General features: G+C 41.8%; 1 long non-coding RNA gene across 1 annotated transcript in view; it reads right to left on the reverse strand.

The window, feature by feature from the left end:
• Positions 1-10,740, reverse strand: part of LOC134730619 (uncharacterized) — a 73,258-nt gene extending 62,518 nt beyond the window's left edge. The window contains exon 1 of the long non-coding RNA XR_010112512.1: positions 10,583-10,740. This is a non-coding gene — a long non-coding RNA (uncharacterized LOC134730619). The remainder of the gene's footprint in view (positions 1-10,582) is intronic.
• Between the last annotated feature and the right edge of the window lie 11,275 nt (positions 10,741-22,015).

A 22,015-nucleotide genomic window follows, 5' to 3' on the forward strand; every position in this document is an offset into this window, starting at 1 on the left:
GAAAGCAGGGAGAACTGGAACCTTAAATGTCTAATGGTGGAAGATGAACCTGAAAGGCAGATAAAAATAGAGAGCAAAAGTGGTGAGAGAATTGGGGAGATTGTGGAATATCTAAAGCCAAACAAAGATGGTTTGGAAAAGCAGGCAGTGATAACAACATTAAACATTGCCAAGAGGTCAAACAAGAACTGAAAGATGTGCATTCAGTTCACCAAAGTCAAAGTCATCGTTTTTGGTAAGAGAGGTTCTGGGATGTGGTGGTGGCAGCAGGGGAGTGTTTCAGAAGCCAAGTGTCAAGGAGAAGTACTATAAAGAATACAGTGATCATAAGCAACTCTTTCTAGATGTCTTGCTGTGGAATGGAGGAAAATGTAGAACTGTATTTGAAGAAAAGTATGGGTAAAGGAATTGTTACATTTAAGATGAGACCCCAAATATAAATGTTCATTTGGGGGATGTTATAGAAAAGAGTTTAGAGATAATAAAGACAGCAGGAGATAATCATTAGCAGTTTCCAAGAAGACAGGAGGAGAGAGAATCCCTGCATGACGTAACACTCATCCTATTTATAATTACAAATGCCTGCTCTCCATCAGATCCTAACCTCTGTGAGGACAGGGGCTACATTTGTGTGATTCATTACTGTCTGGTCAGCAACTAGGATACTGCTGGAACATCAAGAAGCTCAGTGAATAACAGAAGAAAATCCAGGTGCCAGTAGATCCTGTCTTTGACACATGGAGGGACACCTCCTCCTTGATGAGCCAACATGAAGGAGGACTCGGAAGAGAGAGAGAAAGGTGAGGGGTTTTCCAGCTGATATCTTATTTTCTCTGTGAAATGAAAAAGGAAAAAAGAATGAGGACTTGATAGAGCAAAAGGCTTGAAGAGAATGATGAAGTTTTGGCACTGCTCTTATGAAACAAGATTTACAGATAGAGAACCACTGAGGAGGAATAAATGACCATCTGCAATGAAGTGCCAAGCTGTGTTAGGAGTTCATATATGGAGCACACTTCTTGGGGTCAGAACTGCAAGGAAGTCATGAAGACAAAAGTACTTCCAGTTTACCCTGAGGGATGAGTGTAGGCCCAAAAGCAGAAACAGGGTTATAGGATTTGGGGAGCAGCTCAGGTAGAGGTGCAATGATAGAACTTGACCTGTTGGAGTCTACAGAAAGAGCAGCCCAATGGAGCCCAAACTCCACTTAGTAATTGAAATCAGGGAATGGGGGAGGATGGGAGGGAAAAGCAAGAGTATTCTTGGCCATTTCAAAAAACGCCCATTGTAGCAAATTGCCTTAATGAAAGTCTCCCAGCTTCTTGCTGAATTCTGTTTTAGGTTCATGTCATTTTTCTTTTCTCTTCTCTGTCATCTATCACTTTCCCGGAAACTCTCCCTCCTTTATTGAGGACTTTGGCTCAGGTTATCACCAGGAGGAATTTTCTCTGGTGACTTCTGGGCAAAAGATGTAAAGGTCTTTGTTGTCCTCACCTCCAGGGACTTTCACCCTCACTTTATTTTCCCAGTCCATACCAATTGTTACACCTTAAGCCTTGCCAATTGCACTTTTAAATTTCAACATCCCACATGTTTAATGTCACCTTAATGCAACCAATTAACATAATTGAAATCAAAAAGAAAAATTTTCCCATACTACAGAATCTAATTTAATGAATGCTTCAATTTGCCCTTGATATCATCTACTCCTTGTCCATATGCAACATCAATTTTTATATATTTGCAATATTAATAGCGTTCTGCAAGTTGGACCCTGTCATTAAGTATTAGATAACAGTTTTGTGTTTTTTTGTTTGTTTGTTTTTGTTTTTGAGACAGACTCTTTCTGTGTTACCCAGGCTGGAGTGCAGTGGTGTGATCTCGGCTCACTGCAACCTCTGCCTCCTGGGTTCAAACAATTCTCATGCCTCAGCCTCTCCAGTAGCTGGGATTACAGGCACACGCCACCATGCCTGGCTAATTTTTGCATTTTAAACAAATATATATTTGAGATTTATTATTTTTATAAAATTATATACACCTCTTTGCAAATTAACAGCATATTGGGGTATCTCTTCAGGTCAATAGATATAAACCTAAATAATTTTTTAAAAGAGTTGCATACTACCTCATAGAGTAAATATATCACAATTGATTCAATATTCCCCTACTGACATGTATGTTATTTCTTTCTACTTTAGATTAGACAAAAATTACCATAAATACTCTTAATTATGTATTTTTTCATATGAGTACTTTTATTTCCATAAGATAAATTTCAGGAAGAAAGATTTTTACACTAAAATATTTATGTATTTTTAAGTTTAATAAATACCTCCAGATTACATATTTAAAAGATTATTATTCTCTCTGGCAACAAATTTTCTCCCACATCATTATCAGCCAATGGATACTCTAGTCCTTTGAATTATTTGCTTATCGGGTAGATAAAATTATATTCGTATCAATGAAATACACTCAGCTCCATGAAACAGATAATCCAACTAAAAGGAGATTAAGCATTGATGATCTATTATCTCACATAGTACAAGCCCAGAGGAAGTGTGATTCCAGAGTGGGTCAGTAGCACAAAGAGGTTGTTAAGTATGGGGGTAAAAACCATCTAAGTATGTACTCATCATCCTCAGGGTTTTGGCAATTCCTGTCCTCATGGCTACAATGGCTGGAGCTCTTCCAGGGACCTCATAAGTAAACATGTTCACTAAAGAAGAGGACTTCTTTCCTTTCATATGTCTCCATATATTAGATGGAAAACATGTCTAGGAACCTCAACAGGAGACTTCCCCTAGGTTATCATTGGCTGCGGTTTAGTCACATGGCCATGCCTAAACTAACGAGGGGGATTAGATCACCATGGTTGGCTTATACCAGTCATTCTTAAAGTGCCACTTCTAGACTAGCAGCATTAGCATCACCTAGAAACTTGTTAAAACTGCAAATTCTCAAGCCTCACTCAAGACCAAGTGAGTGAGAAATGCCAGGAGGGAGCCTAGCAATTTGTGTTTCAAGAAGCCCTCCAAGTGATTCCAGTGCACACTAAAATTTGAGACCATTGGCTTAGCCAATCATGATTTGACCCCTAGGGCTGAGGAGGGAATCAACCTTGCTGATTACCTGAACAAAGAAAAGGGTACCTGAGCAAAATTGAATTTCTGCTAGAAAGGAAAAAACAAAAAAAAGATTAGATGAGAAGTCTCACTGTTGAGTAAGCCCCACCAATGTCTTCCACGTAACTCAGTGCTCTTTATCTTGGAATACTCTGACTAACCTCACGACATCCTTCATATCCACCTATTTCACTCTCATATGATTGGTACACAGCTACTCCCTATTTTATTGAAACTTCATTTCCCATGACCCTTCTTTTTCTCTATCAGTCCTCTCTTAATCAATTTCTTTTTAACTAGACTATACCCCATTGTACATCACTCAACTATTTTACCAACACACCAGATCTCCAGATTATTCACTGTCTGCCATCAACATGCCTTAAATCCTACCTCAATCATGCAATTCACCTTTTCTGTAGCTACTGAGAACTGCCAAAGAGAACTGGTCAAATGCAAAGGATTAGAGGTATTATTATTATTTGTTTTAATATTCATCTGTTACGTCAAATACTTCTTTAAAATCTTCCTACCTTGGCTCTCTCTAATCTCCATTGATGAGTATTCCTTTTCCTCATTACTTCCATCTTAATTGCTGCCATACTATGCATCGTTTGAACCCGGGAAGCAGAGGTTGCAGTGAGCCGAGATCACACCACTGCACTCCAGCCTGGGTGACAAAGAGAGAGTCTGTCTCAAAACAAACAAACAAACAAAAACAACAACAACAACAACAAAAAAAAAACCTTTTACCCAATACTTAATGACAAGGTATGATTTGCAGAACTCTATTAATATTGCAATTGCATACTGTTCTCTTACTTTCAGAAAATAGCCTTACTTACTATCTTATTGAGAAAATAGAGAAATCATTATTACGTGTCTCCAACATCCTTCAAGAAACTCATCTTTCCTGCCTCCAACCTTGCCCTGCTTTTTGTAGAACACACACCCATACACAAGTGCTACGTATGTACAAAGACATCTTCATCCCATCCTATCCTTACTTTCTTTCTTCCTTTTTCTGTGAAGGATACTTTTTCTCCCACCTTCTTAGAGCTAATGCCTACATTTGTTTTTGATTCAGTGATTCCTGCCTATGTTAGTTTCTTATTGTTGCTATAACAAATTACCACAAATTGGGGGTCCTAAAACAATACAAATTTATTCTCTAACCATTCTGGAGGTAGAGGTCCAAAATCAGTTTGCCTTGGCTGAAGTCAAGGTGTTGGCAGGGCGAACTCCTTCTGGGTGCTTCATTTTTAATTTTATTTTATAAGATTGTGATTACATTGGGCCAATCCAACTAATCCAGGAAAATCTCTTCATGGCAAAATCTTTAACTTAATCACACCTGCAAAGTCCCCTGTACCATTGAAGGTAGCATATTCTCAGATTCTGGGGACTAGGACATGGACATCTTCATACTCTTCTGTCTACTACACTGTCTCTCCTAGATTTTTGCTCCATAGAGTCCCTTCTGTTCTGCATCCTCAATGTTCCCTTCTCTTCTGGATTCTTCTTTTTAGCCTGTAAACCTGCTTAAATTTCTCTCATCTTAAAAATTATTTTCTGGCTGGGCACGGTGCCTCATGCCTGTAATCCCAGCACTTTGGAAGGCCGAGCCGTGTGGATCACCTGAGATTAGGAGTTCAGACCAGCCTGGCCAACATGGTGAAACCCCATCTCTACTAAAAATACAAAAATTAGCCGGGCTTGGCAGCATGCACCTGTAATCCCAGCTACTTATTTGGCAGCTGAGGCAGGAGAATCACTTGAACCCAAGAGGTGGAGGTTGCAGTGAGCCGAGTTCACACCACTGCACTCCAGCTCGGGCAACAAAGTGAGACTTCATCTCAAAAAAAAAAAAAAAAAAAGAAAGAAAGAAAAAAAGAAAAAAGAAAAGAAATTTCATTCCTCAGTTTTCTCATCTTCGGCCTTATTGCTCCCATGCCTTTCATAGTCAAACTCCTTAAATTCGGCTTCTTTAGCTCTTGTCTCCACTTCTTCATTGTCAAATTGCCCCACAATTCACTGAATGATTTCTCTACCTGCCATTCCACCAACAGAGTTATTTCTCAAATTGGTTACAAGCATCTTTATTATTGTCATCTTCTAGTGACATTTTTCTAGTCCTTATGTGACATCTTTGCAGCATTTGACATTGTTTCTGCCATTTTCTCATGCCTTAGTGTCAGAATAGCAAATAGCACTTTCTTGATTTTTCCCCCATTACATCATTCCAAAATATATACTGTGGACTGCTTCTTAACACTATAATCCAACATTGGTGTTCCTTAGGTATCATCATCGACCCTCTTTTGTTTTACTATGATGATCTATTTGGATTATCTAGTTTATTTCCTAACTCTATCTATTGTCTAAGAAAAGATCTCCAAATTTTTGACTTCTGCTAAATGTCTATCCAACTGCCTGCTGGGAATCTCCACCTGTGTGACCTGCTGGCATCTTAAACCAAGCATATCTGAAACCAAAGCCAAAGCTGCCTTTCTCCTTCCTCTATTTCCTTGCTCAGTTATTGGTATCCCAGTCACCTGAATTGAGCCAGAAAATCATCCTTAAACCTTCACTCTTACCCCCAACATTTAACTGCCTCTATAGTGGATATATTGGTGGATATTTGCATGCTCAATATCTATTCCAATCTCTTTCTACTGTGTCTTCTTGTACTCAAAAAAACCTGCAAACTAAACAATGACATTTCCCAGATGCCTTTGAAGCTAGATCTTTTTATGATTTAGATTCCACTAACCAGACATATTTATGTGAGGCGTGGTTCAGAACTGAGCTTAGAAAGGAGATAAGTAGGAGACAAGGCATCCACTTTGCTGGTGTACCTTACAATAGACAACTTGGTTGTTCCAGCAACTTCCCAATTGATCAATTGGTTTTTATGCTCACAACAAGAGAAGCGACTCCCTTGGCAGCCAAGTTCTGTTGTGTAACGTTGGGAATTATTTCTAGAAATTCAGCCCAGGATCTGATTGTTTAGCCCTTCCAAACATTCTTTTAGCCATGTATACTCTTTTAAAAAAAATTCTTTCTGCTTAATCTAGCCAGAATAGTAGATTTTGTTCCCTGCAACTGAACCTTAAGATATTGAGCTGCAAAATTATATGGGTGTTTATTCCTAAAAATATGCTAAAATGGTTCATGTCTGTCCATTGCCTTAGTTCAGGCCCTTACTGTTTCTTATTTGGGCAATTGCAATGACCTTCTAATTGCGAAAACTAATCGCATTTCCCTACGTGCATAAACTTCTTCAAATATACTTTATCCACAAGAGTTAAACCCCAGAGTCTTTATTATGGCAGGAAAATTCTTTATTTTCCATCTGTTTTACCTCACTTCCCACCAAGCTTCTATGCTCATCTCATGTTCCAACCATCAGGCTCCAAGCCCAGCTCATCGGGTTGTGCCTGTGTGATTCCTCCTCTGTGTTCCACCTTGCACTTACCTATGGTGCTTTCAAGGTCCAGCTTCAATATTTTCTTTTCTGTAAAACCTTCCTTAACTCATCCTGACCAAGATGGACCTCCTCTAACTGTGCACTGCACTCTTGTTTATCTGCTTTTCTGTCTGTCTTCTTGAGCCTTCATTTAATCCAAAAACCATGCATAGTCATGCACTGTGTAATGTTTCAATCAATAACAGACTGCATATACTACAGTGGTTCCATAAGATTATAATATATTTTCACTGGACCTTTTCTATGTTTAGATACACAAATACTTACCACTGTGTTTCAATTGCCTATAGTATTCGGTACACTCACATGAATTGATCTGTAGCCCAGGAGCAATAGGCTATTTCATATGGCCTAGGTGTGTAGTAGACTATACTGTCTAGGTTTGTGTAAACACATTCTATGGTGTTTGCACGATGACAAAATTGCCTAAGGATGTATTTCTCAGAATATATTCCTGTTGTTAAGTGACACATGACTGTATGCACATCTCTCTATTCCTGTGCCCATTCAGGACATAGTCCATATGGTACTTATGCCCTCAGTAAACATTTGAATGATATAAATATCACCCACAGAAAACAGAAGAAACAGGAGAGTGAAATTTAGTCTTCACTGTCAATAAATATTTAACAAATGTCTACTAAGTTAGATTTTAGGGATAGGGTGGTAAAAAAAATCTTTCTTGGAACTTATAGTCTATTTGGGGAGAAAGTTAAAAACAAATAACAAAACATAAACAAAATAATGACAATTGGTAATAAGTGTCCTGGAAGAAACAAACAAGGTGCTAAAGAAGAGCTGAAATCCTGAGATTTCTAAAGGAAATTTCAGCTTAGAAAAGACAAAATCAAGCCTGAATGCATCCAAAGGGCGAGCTCAGTAGGAATTAGATCCTTTACAAGATTCCTTGCTGAGTGCTCCGATCTTTGCTTTATTCCTCTACCCTTAGGCTCACAGTTCTTGTAGAGTACATCCATTCTCCAGTACATCATCTCCTTTTTGTAAACCCCTACCCTCTCTTTGGAATCAAGTTCCCTCCCTGATTCCCCAAGCCTGAATTACCTAGTCTTATAATAATGCCTTTGGGGTTTCTGTAGGACACACCAGCATAGGAGCAAGCCACATGCCGACCCCTTTAGATCTCCATATCAGTGTGGGTCATACTAATGCTTCTTAACTTTCCAGAGGCTTAATGGATGTCTGTTGGATGGTTCTCTCACCTCCTCCCTCTCTCTTTCACACACACGTATACACACACACACACACATTCATTTTCACATATACCAATGGTAAATATTAATTCTTAGATTTTAAACCCAAATAAAGAAACATCCTTCTCAAATGCCTATAATTTGCAAGTTTGTCTCACTCTCTCTCCATGGAGTCAATTCTTACCATTGCTACTGAGCCTCTTCTGTGTCCCCAGTAGGTGCTTCATGCTGGGGACACAGAAACAAAGACCAAAAGTCCCACTTTCACACACTGATTGCCCAGTGAGAGTCTTATCCACCTCAAAAATATCTTTTGCATCTCTAGTCTTTTCCCTCCATCTCCACTCCATTGAGTTTTCACTGCTTTCCTGGTACAGTTTTCTCTGGCTGCCTTGAGCTTGTGGCTGTCTCAGTTTTTCTAGCACTTGTTACAATAGACCTTAAGTTATTATTAATGTCTGTTTCTCCACTAGACTATAAGGTCTTTGAGGGGTGGGATCCAGGTTTGCTTCCCTGTACCGAATACTATGCTTCTCAGATAATAGATGCTCAATACATTTTTTTGAGTAAACATCTCTTAAGCCCAGAAAAGACTCTCCAAGTGACACTGAGTGACTTTCCAAATTCCCATTAAATATTAGAGGTAGGTATGAGCCACTTCTTTCGCTGTTGGGGAAACCGAAGTTCTAAGAGGAGAATTTGCATTTATACAGTCTTTTTCCTTTCAAAGCTCTTTTGTGTGTAAAAGAAATTTTGTACAGTAAAGAATGATCTGTATGTAAATGACTATCATTTATTATGCTATCCCTGGGGAAGAGTCATGAAATAACTTGTTTTGAATAACCCCACTTCACAGATGCAGACGCTGAGAGAAACAGAGCATTAGTGTTTGACCTAGGGCCAACCAACCACTCAAGGTTCAGCCACTCAGGAGTCAGTTCTTTATATGCAAGCACTGTAAGAACTTGGTGAATTATCTTTACATTGATGATGGTTTTCTCTAGGCTTCCCACCTATGGCTAAAAGAGTACAAGGGGAGGAGTCAAAGCACCTGGGTTTGAAGCTTGACTCCACTACAACTAGGTCTGGGTTAGCTCCAAGTCCCAAAGTCATGATTCTTGCTATGTCACCTTCTTGGATCAAGTGAACTAATACATGCCTAAATCCTACAGTCTGTTTGAGCTGTGTGTGTGGTACCATTTCCATTTTTTTCTCTAGGCCTTATAGATCACTTATGGCAAATACTGTGTCTTCTTCTGGCTTTGCAACACCAAATTTGAATGGTTAATTTACTGCAAGACATTGTATGAGTTCTAAATCCATATTAAACTAATAAAGATATATAAATAAGTAATGCTAAAATAAATCCAAGACCAAAAAAAAGAAAAACCAAAGAGCAAAAGTGATTCATCTATTCCAAATCTCCTAACAGTAGAAAAAGAATCCCAGCATTTTGGTAGGCTCCTTTTTAAAAAAAATTACTCCAAACGTAAGATAAATATGGAGGTCTAAACACATAGCTAAAGAAATCCATTATAACAACTCAAATTCATTTGCACCAAAAATAACAAAAACTTTTGGCTTTCAGTTATATAGATCTATGTCTGGTTACTCATTCCTTAAAACAGGATCTGTAAATCAAGTTGCTGACATTTGAGTGGTGGCTGGTGTCCATTTTCAATTTCATTTCACTTCATGTAATTACGCTCAATTATGGTTTAATAAATTGATAATATCAAATTAATGCTTTCTTTGAGGTTTGAAAAATCCCAGACACCACAATGTTTAAGAAAAATTCCTTTAACCTACTGCATCATGTCTCATCCAGTCGCTGATACAGAGTCCTGCCCTAACTTGGAAACTCTGCTCCACAACTATCTGCAGAGGAGACAGCACTGAGAGGAAGTGTTTAAGCTGAATACATCCAAGTAGATGTGGATAAAAACCCAAGGAACTTTTCCTAAAAGTAAGGCACTCATCCAGCTTTCCTGTTTGCTAACATCATCATGCAAAACCCCGTGAGTTTTCAAAGGTTATGGACCAGCCACTGCTTCTTTGTGAGGCGGGGAGACCTGCACCACGGCCACATCATCAAATTCAATGGCATGTCCCAAGGCAACGCCTGTCCTTTCAGGCTGAAAGCTTCATTTGTCTTCAGTTCTGCCGAGACCCCAGAGACAGAGCTGCTTTGACAGCCTCCCACTCTCTGAGGGGTCACCTGTCGCCTTGCCCAGGTCAAGGGAGGTCAGCTTCTCAACGGGAATTTTTTAAAAAAGGAGGCAGGCACGGGTCTGTCCATAAAAGGACCTCTTTGAGGTTGGTGGAAAAAAAAAATGCAATGCATTTTGTGTTCCCAGTTAGACCTTCTGGAACGAGGCCGCCTGAGAACAGGCCTGTGAACAGTTCCTACTGGAGGACGGCCAACAGAGGCCACCCAGACGTTTTTCACAGGACCTCTAGCTGCCTCTGCTAACCCAGAGGCAGACGAAATTGGAGTCAGGGCGGCCACCTCCTGCCCCCGTCTCCCCACCCCCACCCCTGGGTGGCTGCTGAGCAGCACAGGAGTTTACTGAACCAGCTGCCTCCTGACAGGATAAAGCAATTTAGGGTCAAGGACAGGAAACCAGATTTGCACAGGAAGGAACAGTGAAAAGCTGCCATTCGCTGATGACCATATGGAGCCTTCACTCTTCTTTTCCTCCCTTCTCTTCCACACACGACCTCTCACACAACAACCCTTTCACTCAATATACCTGCTGGAAGAGAGTTCAGTCACATTTTGACACAAGTAGCAGGCCCATATGCAGTTCCTGTGAACATTTCTTCTGTCCCTTTTCCTCCTTTCCTTTCCTCTGGAGGCCTCGGGCACATCCAGTGGGTACACTGTGCTGGGCTTGTGCAACGTGGAAAGGCAGGGGCAAGGGCAGCTGTGGGCAGTGCTCAGCTGTGGGAAGGAACCTTGTGAGGAGCCACCTCCTCTTTTCTAGCAGAGAGAAAAGAGCTGCCTGTTCTTTAGCCTTCCTCCCCAGGAATCAAAGAGCCTCCCCACACAGGGCACCCACCTCTGAACAGCCAGCCCGCCTGACAGCTCACCTGAACTAAGTGTGCCTTCCCTCCCCTTCCTCCCACCCCACTCCTCCACCCACTGTGACAAACCTGAATGTGCTCTTGAATTTTATGCTTCGTTCTTTGGGCTTATGCTTTGCTTCAATCTCCACAAGACAAAAATGTTAATTTGCTTTTTTCCAAAGCCAGTTCAGATATCCCCTTCTGTGTGAAGCCTCTGGATGCGTTCAGATATTCCCTCCTCTTACAATCTGTATGTAAAACTACTACTGATTTGTAATGAAGTCCTTTAGCTACAGCTGGGGAAGTGTGGATTTTAAGGCTCATCTCCAAGCACTGCAGCATGGATGCTTCATCACTGCTTCTAAACTGATGCCCCTTGTGACTAAACCCAGGCATTTTGGGGGATGGCTGGAGGACACTGAACCTAACAATCCCATGTGTTAGAGCTCATAATTTTGGCTTCATTTGAGCAGTACCCTAACAAGCCCTTTAGCTGACCAGCCCCAGCTCTTAGTTACCAACAGGCAGCACAGGCTAAGATGAACTGACTCATTATCATCTGGGAGTGCAGATTCCGGACCATGGCATCTAAAGACAAACCTATACAAGAAAATTCAGGAGGGAAACAAAAGAACTCCAGCATCATCCCCTTACATGGCTTTTTGTGGCACCAAGCCTTTATTAAATTCAGTGTGTGTTCTGGTGGAATCTGCACATGTCCTTATTGTCGCTTCTTTAAGCCTGAAGCAATCTTGCCTCTCTCAGCTGTCTTGTTCATCAGAGGCTGATGGCTGCCGGTTACTGTTTAGTTGCTGGTAGGATGCTATTTGAAGGAACCACATCTGAGGATGCTCATGCTGCTAAAGTATCTTTTTAGTTGAATAATGCAAGACAGCACATTTGGGGAGGTAGAAGGCACACAGTGGCAGTTCAGAAGGAAGACAAAGAGGAAACAGACCGCTGACTTTGGTGGGAACCGGGGTGGTATGTGGTGTCCCTCACATAGAGACACAGATCCTAGCAAATTACCACAATGCCAAACAGAGGGCCATGACAGACATAATGGAACCACGTCCCTCCTTTGTCCAACAATTAAGAGAAAAGTTACAGTATTTGCTTTTGCTGTTTTCAGCCAAAAGCATTAAAAGTATGTTTAGTTTCCCCCTTAAGATGCATTCTAAACATTTCTCAGGTGAAGAGTATGGAGGATATATGCTACCATGGAGCTGCAGCCACTGTCTCAAGCTGTTCATGTTTCCTTTTGGGACTTGTTTCCCATCACACTCCTACTTTCTAATTCCTCCAACTTGTCTTAGGCCACTGGGAAGTCTCTGAGTTGCTCACCTATTGTTTCTCCTTTTAAATTCCAATTCCTTCTCAGCAAGCTCACCACCTGTACAGCAGGGCTCCATGAAGCTCTTCAGAGCTTGCTGATTCTGCTTCTGGGGGGTTGCTAAAGGAATAGATTATAGCTCTCCCACTTTGCTGTCCCTGGTCATTCATTTGGTCATATGCAGCTCCATGACATCACCAAGTGAGTGCATCACATGCCTGGTTTGTGCAAATTCCCTTACCAATTGCCTGTCATTGTTTTGATGGAAAAATAAGAAAAAATAAGGGTAAGGGCACACCTCAACTTTTCTATACTGCAAAGGTCACAGATATTTTACAAAATCACACTGCAGACACCAAGTACTTCTTAGACTATTGAATAAGTTGTAAGAAACTCCTGAGCTTTTTTCCTAAGCCCCCTCTCTGCTCTTCTCACTGAGATACCTCAGTTCTGAACTTGAGATCAGGCTGGAGATTAGGAAGCTTCAAAGGCTATTTATACGAAACACATACAACGTACTTAGGTTCTGCTGTAGAAGACAATACTCTTTCAAACTTATAAGTAAAACTCCACAAAAAAAAAACTTCTTAATGAATGCAAGGATACTAATCTCTTATAATAATGAGAAATCATCTTTGGAAAACTTTAAGTTATGGCTTTGGCAAATAAAGCATATATATATACACACACATACATATACATATATTAGACCTATAATGTCCCCCTGGCAATCCACAGGAAGTACAGTATGCATGAACAGATGAATGGATACAGAGATCCTCTCAAATGATTAAGATGGAAATGTATAATATATTTCTCAAAACAAAGCTTTGTGAAAAATAAAATAAATAAATAAAAACCTCTGGGATGGCCTTCTCGATTCCCAAAAGGCTCAAGATGACTTTGGGACATAGTAAAACCTAAAAGAAAGGAAACCAAATAAAATCTGCAGGATCATTACATGGTAGGAAGTCAATTTAAAACTGGGAATTTAAGAGCTATGACCTCTGGCCATCCCAGATTCCATCCTTTGTCCTCGATACCCCGAGTCTTGTCCCATGTAACAGTCTCTGAGGAGCCTTGGTGACACTAATTCATTTATGTATCCAATTTATTCAAGAAGTGTTTGCTTGGGCATTCATTATTTCAGTACATGGTGTTAAGTACTGTTGGATTTACAAAGAGTAATATTCATAGAGAAGATTCACCGAGTGACTACTAATCACTATAGTAAGTGTTTTATATGCATTTCTTACTTTATTCCTCACAATCCCACACTATGAAGTAGGTATGATGGTTATTATTAGATTATTTCAACTTATAGGTGAGAAAACTGAGACTTGGATTGGCCAACTTACCAAGGACATAAATCTATTAAGGGGTTTTCTGGAATACAAGTCCAGATAATCTGACTCCAGATCTCATGTTTTAACCACTACTCAACCCTAAGCCAGGACATAACCAGCCCTGAGGTACTTATACTTTAGTGGAGGAGGGAAAGCACATCAACTTGTAGAGATACTACAAGGCAGTGTGCTATAGAACAGGAGCTTAGGAGCTTGAATGTTTCCTGGAGCTGGGCTATATAAGGGTGAAATCACCCATGGCTGAGGTAACCATAGGTAGCTTGAGAGGGAGACAGAATTTCAGCTATACATTGAAGGGTAAGTAGGATTTTATAATTGTATCATTATCTCAATTCAAACCTGAATAAAACAAAACAATTTGTAATTGTCCTACTCTTTCTCATGCCCTAGTCATGGAGTCATTTTTTTAGCTCAATACTACCTTATATGAAGTCTTTTCCAAAGCATTTGAAAAGACTACTGAATTTATTTCCTCTTCTGTTCCTACAACTGCCAAACTGATTCAAAGCCTCATGTCTTCATCCTTTCTGTGCTGCTATAACACAATACATAAAGAATACATAACAGAATTAATAAAGAAAATAAATTTTCTCACAGTTCTGGAGGCTGGGAAGTCCAAGACTGAGGGGCTGGCATCTGGTGAGGGCCTTACTGCAGTGTTCTTACAAATTAGAAACATTATAGTAAGGGATATAGGAATTCCCTGTCCCTGTTGACTTGAAGGAATTAAAGCATTTTATCAACAGAAAAGTGGAAACATTTTCATTTTAGATAGTTAATTTATGCTTTTCAATCACATTTTATTTGACTTTTGGACAACTGACATGCTGAAGCCAAGAATCATTTCAGCACTCTGGTCCCATGAGTTTGGAGGTGGAAATTTGGGAATACATTTTTAAAGAATGTACTGTGTATAAATGCTGATCTAGCACATGATAATCATTCTCCATTATCAAGTAAATACCATCACTTTTTATTAATATTCTTTTGGTTGAATTAACACTAAACATTTCTACAGTGAAATTAGTATTCTATTAAGTCAGGAGGGTGAAAAAATAATTGCAGAAGAAGTGAAAATAAAGCAACATGACATTTGCTGTGAAATTGTCACCAAGGAGTTTCCATAAAGAAATAATAGATAAAATGCAAACGTGGAAAAGGCAAATAAATGTTCTATAGCAGTGTTCTCCAACCTTTTTGGCACCCAGGACCAGTTTCATGGAAGACATTTTTTCCATGGACAGGGGAGGGGAGGATGGTTTGGGGTTGATTCAAATACATTACATTTATCATTAGATTCTCATAAGGCATGCACAACCTAGATCCCTCACATGCCCAGCTCACAATTATCATGTGCTAGATTAGCTCACAATAGGGTTCCCACTCCTATGAGAAACTAATGCTGCCACTGATCTGGCAGGAGGTGGAGCTCAGGCAATAATGCTTGCTCACCTCCTGCTGTGTGGCCCAGTTCCTAACAGTACTCTTCTGTGGCCCAGGGGTTCGGGACCCCTGTTTTATAGGTTTTTTTCCCCTAAAAATGGCTTATGTAAGATTCTCCTGAAACTTAAAAAAGGCAGCTAGAAATCATGATTATTGAAAAAGAAATTCTGAATTAGGAATTAGTAGTAGCGTAACTGAACAAGGTCTAATCAACCATCTTTTTCATGAGCACTAAGCACTGACTAGAGAGTACAAGAATGAAAGATCCTCTTAGTCCTCGGGTCTTCCTGGCTCCTCCTGTGCCCTGCTGACTCCTCCATAAGATGTCTATCCCTTTACTTTCATCTTTTCTCTTGTTTCTCTCAGACCCTGGCCCTACCCACCATCATACCCTCTCAACACACAATATGTTCACAAATGCTAAGCTCACCCAGTACCCCATTCACAGGGAATTGGAATTTGGGTTTCCTAGAACTCCCTGTTCTTGTTGTTTCATGCCCTTTTAGAGCTCCAGAAGTCACAGACTTCAGTCCAGACTCCGTTCCCCCGAAATGCCAATGACAGCAAAGGCTTCCAAGTTCCCAGGTCGGCTTCCCTGCCTCCCTAGGAAACCACCAAAGGCTCTGACTCCCCACCCTGGAGACTTATAGGGAGACACCCAATCCTTCACTCTCAATGCCTTGTTTTCATGAACTAGGAACTCTCATTAGAAAGTGATGAAAAGTTCCAGGCTCCCTAGGGGCATATGGTAATTTTGCTTCCCATCCTCACCTACTAGCATTCTACCATCTCAATGTTCACTCTTTTTTGTTGTTGTTGTTGCCCAGGCTGGAGTGCAGTCGTGCAATCTAGGCTCACTGCAGCCTCTGCCTGCCCGGTTCAAGTGATTCTCCTGCCTCAGCCTCCTGAGTAGCTGGGATTACAGGCTCATGCCACCACGCCAGGCTAATTTTTGTATTTTTAGTAGAGACGGGGTTTCATCATGTTGGTAAGGCTGGTCTCAAACTCCTGGCCTCGTGACCCACTCACCTCGGCCTCTCAAAGGGTTGGGATTACAGGCATGAGCCACTGTGCCCAGCCTCAGTGTTCACTCTCATACATTTAGACCCCAGCCTGTATCCCAATACATGTGATATAGGCAACAGCTAGTTCAACTGAAGAAAAGATGAATTTACTAACAAAGAGTAGGCCATGACACCCAGTGGGGCCAAGAATGTGGAATTGGAACACAAAAAAGATGGTAAAAAAATTAAGGGAATAAAGGCAAGAATACCTGACTTTGGCTTTAAACAACCCTAAGAATAGGCCAGTATAGAACAGTGCCCATTTTTGGGTTAAGACAAAATAGTGAACGACTTAGTGACAGGAGATTTGGGCTCCAGACAAGGGAAGTATAGGAGACAGATAGGATATAATTATGATGTGATTTTAAAATTGTGGTAAATGCAAGGTCAACCTAGGATAATTTCCCAAAATGTCCCCAAACCACAGAAGACAACTCTGCAAGCAAGAGAGATACAGTAATAAAATACCCACCATCAAGGGTGATGCTGCTTTGCTCTCAAAACCCAGAATGCAGCAGAGTCTAAATAATAGAAGAGTGGCTTAGAAGCTAGAGCTGTAGATCCCAATATCGGCCTCTGGACAAGTGTTAGGCTGGCTGCATGGGCTCACCTGGGCAACTTGAAGAAAAAATAGGGCTACCTGGGTTCAATCCCCAGAGATTCCCATTTAGGAGGTCTGGAGTGGTAATTAGGAATCTACATTTCTTAAAATGGCTCCTGGCTGATTTAAATGTACAGCCAGAATTGTAATCTACTGGGCTGGAAGCCTCACCTACTGGGTTCAGTGACTAATGTCCCCTGCTAGTTTGTTGACTGTCTCTCAAAATGTCCATAGGGTGAAACAAGGAGCAAAGGCTTGACAAGTAGGTGTATGAACGTAAGGTTGCTTGTGGTTAGAGCAAGGACAGACTGTCTGAACAAGATATCATTAAAGAAGAAATAAGCAGGTCTGGCATTAGCTGAAGAGTTGCAGAGAAAGTGTGAAACTTGCATGAGAAAAGAAAAAAGACCCTCATAAACAACTGCTAAGGAAACTTTACATATTAGTGAAAGATAGAATGGCAACAAAGCTAGTGTCATTGAGCCATGGCTTCCTCTCTTCATCACTGTTCTAGATCCTCAACCCAGTTGTCTGCAGTAATGTCTTCTCTACTTCCTCTGCTTTTAACCTCCTTTAATGACACTGCATTTCCTATTTTCAAAATGCACTCACCATTTTCAATCCTCATTCTCACTAGAAGGCCGAGTAATATTTTAAGAGTGCTTTGTGTAGCCAGCCATCCCTGGGCTCAAATCCTGATGTAATTCCTTGCTCATTTTGGGGAAATTACTTGAGCCTCTGTCTCGTCCTCTGTTGAGAGGTTTAAATTTACTGTGCTAGACATTTGATGAGTTGTCACTGCCATTCTTCTCATTTACCCTTCTGCTGCATTAGTCACTGCACTTTTTTCTTGAAATAGTCTGTCTTTTTGGTCTCCTCAGCACTGCATTATCTACTCTTTTTATTTTTTTATTATTATACTTTAAGTTCTAGGGTACATGTGCACAACGTGCAGGTTTGTTACACAGGTATATGTGTGCCACGTTGGTTTGCTGCACCCATCAACTCATCATTTACATTAGGAATTTCTCCTAATGCTATCCCTCCCTCAATCCCCCACCCCCAGACAGGCCCTGGTGTGTGATGTTCCCCGCCCTGTGTCCATGTGTTCTCATTGTTCAATTCAAAACTATAAGTGAGAACATGTGGTGTTTGCTGTTGTTGTTGTTGTTGTTATTGTTTCTTTTTTTTCTTTTTTCTTTTTTTTGAGACTGAGTCTCGCTCTATTGCCCAGGCTGGAGTGCAGTGGGCGATCTTGGCTCACTGCAACCTCTGCCTCCTGGGTTCAAGCAATTCTCTGCCTCAGGCTCCTGAGTAGCTGGGATTACAGGTGCCCCCCACCACACCTGGCTAATTTTTTGTATTTTTAGTAGAGATGGAGTTTTACCATCTTGGACAGGCTGGTCTTACTCCTTACCTCATGATCCAGGCTCCCAAAGTGCTGGGGTTACAGGCGTGAGCCACCACGCCTGGCCTGCATTATCTACTTTTAATCCTACTCCCATAGTGTTTTTTCTCAATATCTTCTCTTTTTATCTCCTTTCATCTAATTGTGTGTTTTCCCCAAGACAGCCAAAATATAACTTCTACTTGAAAGACTGTCCCATTTGCTCCTCTCTTCCAGGCAGAGTTAGGGACCCCTCCCTATTGATGGCAGTGGTAGCACATCTGGACCTATGAAGCCAGCATGAGCTGGGAACAAAAGGAAGCCCCACTCCCTCCCAAGTTGGAGTGGCAGGAGCCTCGCCCTCCCAGACACAGCTGCAGCCACCCAGCCAAGGCTGCTGACCCAGGCATCTCTGCATTCTTGGGGGTCTGGGAAGCCCCCTGCCCCTGCAGGCTCAAAAGTGCCTGCTCCCACTGCCTCATCACTCCCCACTCCTGGTGCCTGCTCTGATTTTGGAGAGAAGTTGTGGCTGAGCCTGCGCACTATCACAACCCAGTTGGGTGTGCACAAGTTCAGGGCAATGCTAACATGCCATCCCCTCGCCACTTCAGCCCCTTCCAGACTTTGGGTGCTGATGAGCACTGGAGAGAGGCCAAGGGGGAGCTAAGGGTGGTTCAGCAAGGGCCTGCAGGCACCCCTCACCATGAACAGCCTGAGCATCATGACACCATGGACATGGATGACAGGATAACAGAGTCAGGAGGCAGACAGGCTCCTGTGCAGAAAGGGGTGAGTACCCAGTGGAACCCCACCTTCAGGCCAGGGATGGCCTGAGGCCTGGAGGCCAGGCTGTCAGTTCTGTGGAATGGAGTGAGAACTTATGGTGATATTTCCAGGCCTGCCCATGGCTGCCTATGGATCAATCAGCACACACTTACTCCCCTCTGAAGCCCGTGAAAACCCTAGACTCAGCCAGACTCAGGCAGACAATGGGACAACCTCCCTGCAGAGAGAAGCTACCCACTGGGGGGGGGTCTCCTCTCTGCTGAGAAATGGACACTTCATTGAGCCGACCTGCCTGCAGGGAGGAGCTACCCACTTTGTGTCTCTTCTGGGCTGTTTTGTCACTTAATAAAACACCCCTTCGCCTTCCTCACCTTCCATTTGTCTGTGTACCTCATTCTTCCTGGACACGAGACAAGAACTCAGGACCTGCCAAATGGTAGAGTTGAAAGAGCTGTAACACAAACAGGGCTGAAACATGCCCCTTGCTCGCCATGCTGCGAGTGATGAGAAGGATAGAAGAGAAAAATACAGCCCTTTGGGGAGCCCAGACTTAAGAGCTCCCTAGGCCAGGGCAGTTACACCCTCTTTGGGGCTTTGCAGTTCCTGCCATCTCCAAGATTCTGGGTGCCACTGCATTCCCTGGAGCCAATGTGGAAGCTGCTTTTTGTACACCTGGTCCAGCCGCAGCCTCACAGGGAACTGGTGCCCAGGTTGGCACCTGGAGTTGCCTGTCCTGCCACATCTGGTGTGCCTGGCTGTGTGCAGTGGGCAGACCCCACACTTACTCACTCACATACCCCTTGCCACTCTGCATATGGCTCGCCCTTGACAAGCATGGGATCCAAGCCAGTAGCATGAGCCGAGCACACCCTACCAGGCCAAGTGGGCAGAATGAGCCCAGTGGTCCCAAGCAAAACTCAGGCAAAGGCACAGGGGCCACAGAGGTGTCTGGCAGAAAAAGCGACACCCCAAGGATCCTGTGACACTATGAGGTCCTCATTAGACCCTCCTTATCTGGACCCTGCACTGACTTTTGCATACTAATTATGCTGCAGTGTTATCTTCCTTTCCTGCCAGACGGTGAGGTTTCTGAGGTGGGTGGAGGGACAGACTTACTGTGCCTGGAGCACAGTTCTCTGTAAATATCCTTGGAAAGAGATGAAAGATTGAAAAATAATGAATGAAGTCATCTGTTTCCAAAGCATGTATAGAGCATACTGGCTGACCAGTCTTGTTATCCCATCCCCTTGCCAGTGATTCATTTGGGGATGGGCAAATCTAAGTCAGTTTGAGCCAGTGAAACACCAGATGAGGCTTACTGAAACTTTATGGGAAATAGAACAAAGTTTCTCTTATTCCTGCTGAGTACAAATGGGAACATATTGGCCCCAGTTGCTACTGATGGGCAACTTATGACCTCGAGGAAAGCCAGCCTCATGATGTTGCCAATGCTGTGGATATCAGAGTGAAGATATGGGAAAACCCTTGGTCTCAGGTGATCTTGTTGAGTCACGTTAAGGACTGGTATAGTCATAGCTATTAAATATTTCCCCAAAACATCAACTGGCCCTGAAGCCCCATCGTCCTCTGGACTTTATGTTGCATGTGAGAATATGTGTAATAGAAATAGAGTGTTTTAGGAAACACTAGTTTCCAAGATGCAAAAGCACTGCATACTATAATTCTTTTTTTTGCATACTCTACTTCTTAATTCTGAAGAGAAGTAGATTCAACACAGCTTTACACAAATTCAGCAATGTGGGCAACTCAGTTATACAACTGCCATGTAAATCCATGGGGTGAAGATAAAATGTTTCTGTGAGATACTAAGTACTAAAGTCAAGGTTACCATTTTCACACAAAAACAATTTCTGTAGAGAAATATCTGTGGATATAAAATGGATTTCATGACATTCAGCAACCCCCTTTTCCTCCACCCAGAGAGTCAACTTGTAGCCATCTTCCAAGTGGATGTTAGCAACCATGTTGCAATAGCAACAAACGTTCAGCAGTGAAAATTACAGTAAATGTGTTGCTCAACCACATATTCAGTCACCTGAAAATAGGTACTTTAATTAAATGATTAAATTCTGCAACTAACTGGTAGCTAGTATAATTGGTGGATGGTTCAATTACTATTGATTTGCTTACATTCCATGCCTTAAAATATGAGATAAAATTGTTCTGTTTTAGGCCCCATGTGAAAAATACACCAAGAGCAACGAATATAACACAGCCACCATCAGGAATATAAGCGCTAATATGGCAAACCTTCTTTGTTGAATCTTCTGTGCCAACAAGAAGCTTTCGATTGAAAGAATTGGACTGCTGATGGCCGGGCATGGAGGCTCACGCCTGTAATCCCAGCACTTTGGGAGGCCGAGGTGGGCAGATCATGAGGTCAGGAGATCAAGACCATCCTGGCTAACACACTGAAACCCCGTCTCTACTAAAAATACAAAAAAAAATCAGCCAGGCGTGGTGGTGGGCACCTGTAGTCCCAGCTACTCAGGAAGCTGAGGCAGAAGAATGGCATGAACCCGGGAGGTGGAGCTTGCAGTGAGCGGAGATGACACCACTGCACTCCAGCCTGGGTGACACAGCGAGAGTCCATCTCAAAAAAAAAAAAAAAAGAATTGGACTGCTGGTAATTAGCATTTTCTTCAATTCCTTGAAGAAGTTCTGTGGTGTTGGCACAGAATTATGCCCATTTGTTTATAGAACTACAGTGAGTTGATGTTTTGGGGAAATATTTAATAGCTACGACTATACCAGTCCTTACGTGGTCATGGTGATTTTCCCTTTTTACGTAGTTCTCAAACTTTCTCATTTTCTTCTCATTATATTTCCATGAAATAAACACCACAGGTTCTATGCCTGTGACAGATGCTCTCCCTTAGCATGTTGGTGATTGAGAGCAACCATAGGTGTTAGAAAAGAACTTCTTTAAAAAGAAGCTAAAATTCAGTTCTAACAGGTTACTAAAATCATTCTATATGTTTAGCATGAAAATGCTGAAGAAAAGACAGATAAGGCAGAGCTCGTGTCCTCAAGTAGTTCACCAAATAGAAATGCCAATTCTTACACAATGGTATGAGAAACCCTAGTAGTCATAAGGTTCTAGTTTTATGAGAAG

Source organism: Pan paniscus, chromosome 5, assembly GCF_029289425.2.
Source record: "Pan paniscus chromosome 5, NHGRI_mPanPan1-v2.0_pri, whole genome shotgun sequence".
NCBI classification, from domain to species: Eukaryota; Metazoa; Chordata; class Mammalia; order Primates; family Hominidae; genus Pan; species Pan paniscus.